Below are 6,000 nucleotides of genomic sequence, written 5' to 3'. Positions count from 1 at the left end.
AAAATTACTTAATTTTTTTTGAGTTATCCCAGGTTCTACCTAATCAAAACTGTTATTGGCTGGAACAATTTAGCATTCTAATTTTATAAAAGAAATGAATTGAGAATTTATTCCAAAAGACCTACCTCCAGCTCCTTTACCTGTCCTTACGGTGCAGTACAGTGAAAGGTGATGCTCACAGGGACAAGCAGGATATTAAAAGGGACTTGAAGGTAATTTAATGCAGTGGTTTCCAACTTTTTAAACATCAAAACTCTCTTTTTTACTCCCCGGTGTCCTTATTAAAGAATAATTTAGTTCTTTATTTTTGGCTATTCAAATGTATGTATAACCACCAATCATGCTTCTGATTGGCACGACATAATCAGACCTATGTACTAAAATTCCAGCCAAAGCAAACAACACTTTCATTAGTCTTTTTATCCCTTTTGTGGGTAAAGATATAATTTGCCTTGGGCTTTTTGAAATATTAACGATTACTTGAAATCCGCAGATTGAAAACTAACCATTTCATCCCTTATGGAGCTTGAATTAAAGTGCAGATATTGAATATTTGAAAACAGGGAAATTTTTGTTACAGTATGGAAATGTTTTCAATTGTAAATGTTGAAATAAAAATTATTCAGGAAATGCGTATTGACTACCTAAAATGTGCCAGGGGCCATGGTCAGATGGCTAGAGAAGGACAGTCATTGTTCTTCCAGGAACTTACAGTCCTGTGGGTTCTCAGGGAGGACAACAGTGTTAATCTTCAGATGAGCAGACAGTTCTTGAAATGAAAACCCATTCAAAGCTTTTATGGGTAGCAGGAGTTAACGTATCAGTTTCCAATCTGTAAACCTGAATTGTGCAGAATAAGATCTACCTGTTAAGGAGCGGCCTATTTTGAAACGTTAAGGGAAAAAGCCTAAAGGACAAAAGTTTGCCTTCATGAAACTTTAAACAGCTAAAGAATTAAACTCCAGGAGGACCAGAACTGAGAGGAAATCAGAGTCTGATAATCTCTTTGAGGAACAGGGGTGATTGGAATGTGGGTTAGGAGAGGTTTCTTCATATAAATATCTCCTAGGAAACAAGAATTACTACCAAACTTGGGGGAGAGAGCATGTGAGTACAGAAGAGGAAGGGAATGTTATCCAATAATCTGCCAATTTAGTCCACTTTTCTCTATTTTTGATGCCCTTAGAGGCCACCATCATCTCTTGCTTGTACTATTACCACTGCCTCCCAACATGCCTCCCTGCTTCCAACTCTTCTCTATAGTGCAGCCTGAGTGATCTTTCTCTAGAACAACCGTGATGGTGCCACCTCCTCTCTAAACTTCTGCTGCGGTTTCCCACTAACATCAGCCTAAAGTCAAAAGTCCTTAATGTGCCATATGTGTTCTGACCTGGCCCTACTCATCTACTCATTCCATAAATATTTATTGAGCTTCTAATATGTGTCAGGAACTGGGGGCTACAAAGAGATGTGAACAGAAGTAGGCAAGTCTCTATGCTGGTAGAAATCATAATAGTAGAGGAGGGAGTCCTTCTCTCAGAGAGTGCAAAAACACAAAGACCAGGATAGGATTTGCAAGTAAGGAGAACACTGGGAATAACTCCCAGAGCAGTGTCTCCCCAAACAAGGGAAAGGGGTTGTCTTATATAGCCAAAGTTCTCACTGAGGTCCTCTGTGTAAATGATGGATAGAACTTGTTCAATTTGGATTGGTTGACCATGGGACATAGTTTAATGGTCAGTTTTAAAGCCAAATGTGCATTTGGAACCAAGAAGTAATGTGTTCTTTGGGCAACAACGAGACCTCAGGAAGTTGTCACCGGGGCTAAGCCTTGAGCCCTCAACTGGTACAGCGTAAGGCTCTCTGCTGTCATTGACCCATCACGTAAAACAGGGACAGGAGGTGTAGAGATCCCAGCTCTTCCCTGGGCAGAAATTCACCTAATTTAATCTCTGGGGCCTGTATTTCAGTTTCAGCTGATATATTTTGATGCCTATCTAGTATTTCAGGGTTCATGACTTCCTGCCACCTCCTGCAACTACAGAAACTCAGAACAAAGGGTTATGACCCGTTCACTTCCTGTTTCTAACTTTTCAGATGTGGGTAAGTGCCCAGGCATTTAGGTGACCCTGCACCCTAGGTTACAAGATTAATTAGAATCGTAAATAAAATTACAACCATGGTAAGAGCCAGGAAGGAGAAGGATATATTACAGTGGCAGGGTTGACTTAGTTGGCGAGGACTTTTTGCAAAGTGCTTACCTTTCCCTTCTAAATCCAACCTTTACTCTAGGGCAATTAGAGGGAGAGGGGGAGGGAATGGGGGAAGGGGAGAGATCGGACAAGGGGCATAAAGAATAATGATTTGTAACAATATATATGCTAGTGATATTGATTTAATCAACATATCTCAATGTTCAACCCCCAAAATATATATAATCGATTTTGATTCAATAAATGAAATAAAATTTTTTTAAAAAATCCAACCTTTACCCCTGAACTCTCTGCAGTTCCCCAGGGACCTAGGCACCACCTTCTTGCCCTTTGGCCTTTTCCAAGCTGTTCCTCTGTCAAGAATGCTCCCTCCTTACCTAGCTCCATTATTTTTCTGTACTTCCTATGTGTCGTATCCTGTGATACACACTTGACACCAATGTTTTTCTTGTACTCCTACCTCAGTCTTTAGTGGTGGATACTACTGTTATCCCCGTTTTATAAATAGGAAACGAAGGTCTAGCAGGACAAAATAATTTGCCCTAAAACCCACAACGAGTGAGTGAAGAAACTGGAATTCAAGTCCGGGCCTGCCTGACTCCAAAGCGTGTTTTCTTAGGCATTACAGTCACGTGTCCCCCAGTTCCTTCAGGTCAGGGTTCCCGTCCTCTGGTCGCCTGCCCTGATACACGCCCCGTCGGGGTTAAGTGCCGCCACTACGCCCCTGCGGGCCACCGCCTTCTTAGCACGGCAAACGCGACCTCCTTGCAGCACCCACTGGACTGGGCCCCTCCGGGCCAGGCACTGGTCTTTTTACTCCTCGCAGGCTCTGCGACTCCAGGAGGAGCCAGAGCCTCAGACCCCAGGCCAGCCGGACCGGAAGTGTGAAGTGTGCCCCTCTCCCCCCACCGCCCCGGCCTGTCTAGGACCGGGGAGGACTCGACTCGGTGGCGATTCGCGCGTCACCCGGGGAGCCCGCGGGGCTGCGGCGGGCTGAGAGGACGCGGGCTTCCCCCAGCGCGCCCCGCGGCTCCCCGCGACGAGTCGGGGCGGGGGCACAATGGTCGCGGCCACCGAGGTGGCGCTGAGGGTGGGGGAGACCGAGGGCGGCCGCGCGTGCGGAGCTGGGCGCCCGGGTCTGTCCCTCCGGCCCGGCTGCTAGGGGCCTGGTCGGGCCTGGTCCCCGCCACTCGCGCCGTCCGGCCCCGCACCTTTGAGGCCCTCGGGCGCTGCCCCAGCCCGCGACGGCAACATGGCCCTCCCTCGCTGAACGCCTCATGACAGCTGGTATTTCAGCAGCCGGAGAAGGCGCGCCACGCGCTCAGGCACTGTCTCAGGGTCCCGGGTTCATTCAAAGTCCAGATCTCAAGAAGAGGGAGGAAGGCGGAGACAAGCAGATGGGCAGCCAGCTTTTGCTGGCACCATTCCCAGACAGCAAGGACCATGTCACCTGGCTGCCTAGTGCCTTACATGTCAGGGTGGTGCCTGCATCACAAACTCCTATGGGGTGCAGAACTGTCTCTGTTCCCTGTTTTGAAATAACTCTTCAATAAAAAGTCAAAGACTTACTGGCCAAGTCCCCTGCCTTCCATCTACCCACCCCCATCACCTGTTCCCCCAAAGATGCCTCTAGCAAATAAGATGAGACATCCTGATGACTTACTGGCTCCTTCCAGAATTTTAAGCTTTACCTTTTGGACATGGGATCCTTCTGCCTATAACTAACACACACACCCCAGTTCTAGTCTTATCTCAGGCTGCCTAACAAAATACAATAGATTGGATGGCACAAAAGAGAAATTTATTTTCTCACACTTTGGGAGGCTGGAAGTCAGTGATCAGGGTGCCAGCATGGTCAGGTTCTGGTGAGAACTCTCTAGCCTGCCCTCTCTGTATCCTCAGATGTTGGAGAGAGAGACACCCAAAGTTCTCTGGTGTCTCTTCTTATAGGGCACTAATGGCATCATGATGGCCCTACCCTTCTGACCCCATACAAACTACCGCCCCAAAGCCCCATCTCCAAATACCATCACATTGGGGGTTAGGACTTCAATATATGAATTCTGGAGGAACACTATTTAGTCTACAGCATCCCTCCCTCTTAAAAATTTTTTTAATTTTTAAAGACTTTATTTTTTTAGAGTGGTTTTAGGTTCACAGCAAAAATAAGAAGGTACAGAGGTTTCCCATGTACTACCTGGCTGCACACATGCATACCCTCCTCCATTATAACATCCCCCCCAAAGTGGTACATTTGTTACAACTGATGAACCTACATTGGCATTTCATAATCACCCAAAGTCCATAGTTTGCATTAGGATTCATTCTTGGTGATGTACATTCTATGGGTTTGAACAAATGTATAATAACTTCCACCATCATAGCATCAAACAGTAGTTTCACTGCCTCCAAAATCCTGTGTCATCCTTTTTGCATGTAGGATTGAAGTGCTAGATGAAGTCAGGCTTGGTTCATACAGTGTGCCTCAGCTGGAAACTGGGATCTCCTGACCTGGTGCACTCGGGCTTAGTAGTGGTGGAAGAGTTAACGGTCGGCAGTTTGCTGTAGCAGCAGCCTAGATCTAGTTAATTTTTCAGTCAATTCTCTGGGACCAACTCTGTTTTCTTCCACTTCTGCCTTTTCCCTTTTTGTGCTCTTCCACCTATATCCTCTCCCTACCTCCTCTTCCCTCTACTCTGTGATCAGAAGTCCCAAAGTGAACACAGGGATAAATGCCTGCATTTAACTAATACAGTGCTGACTCTAGTACAAATCTAAACTCTGTTAAAGTGATAAAAGAGCTGTCAGTCATTACAGCTAGAGGCCTAGATCTTTGACTGCTCCCAGCATCCAGAATATTTTTGCTTTAAATCAGAGACTGACACAGCATTAAGAAAAAGTAATTTTTATTTTATTTTATTGTATTATTTCACTGATTTTTGTGGGTTTTTTTTTTTTTTTTTTTTTACTTTTTCATGGAATGGAGCCACGTGCTAAGGAAAAAGTACTTTAACAGTGGCGAGACAGGTAAATAGATAAAATTAGAGGAAGGCAGGAAACTGACCAGTTTTGAGACTGTTAAAAGAATCCAAATAGAGGAGAATATACTCCTGATTTACAGTGTGGGAGCTGAAAGGAAAAAAGAAAAAAAAAAGAACAATTGACTTGGACATAAAGAGAAGAGAAAAAGAGTCAAATGATCTTGAACTTGGGAAAAAATATGACAGTGTATAACTAAAAGTTAAATTTTGTATCTCATATTTTATGTACTTATTTTTGCCCTAAACACTTAACTAGCACTTTCTCTGTGGCAGGCACCATTCTAAGAGTTTTATATTAATTCATTTAATCTTTATCAACCCTATGAAGTAGATGAAAACCCTATTAAGGTAGAAACCTTATGAAATAGGTGAGACACAGACAAGTTAAGAAACATGTCCAAGTTAGAGAGTTAGACAGCGACAGAGCCAATATTTGAATTAAGATAGTCTGGCTCCAGAGTCTGCTCTTAACCACTTCACTATTCTGTTTCTCAGAATGCCTTCTAAAGGATATAGAACCTGATTTGGACTTGGAAGGCAGAGTTAGACTTGGCTAGGTCCAACATGGCGTATTTGGAGCAGCAGTTTTGCATTGACTGAATTCATTCATTTAATACATGATTACTGAATAAACAGAATAGGCCAAACACTGTTCTAGGCATTGGGATACAACAGTGAACAAAAAACTCTGCCCTATGGAGTAAAATAACGTTAGATGACTAGGTTGGGACCAGATTATGGACATT

Source organism: Cynocephalus volans, chromosome 10 (genome assembly GCF_027409185.1).
Source record: "Cynocephalus volans isolate mCynVol1 chromosome 10, mCynVol1.pri, whole genome shotgun sequence".
NCBI classification, from domain to species: domain Eukaryota; kingdom Metazoa; phylum Chordata; class Mammalia; order Dermoptera; family Cynocephalidae; genus Cynocephalus; species Cynocephalus volans.
The sequence above is the reverse complement of the archived record's forward strand: the minus strand, read 5'-3'. Positions refer to the sequence as shown.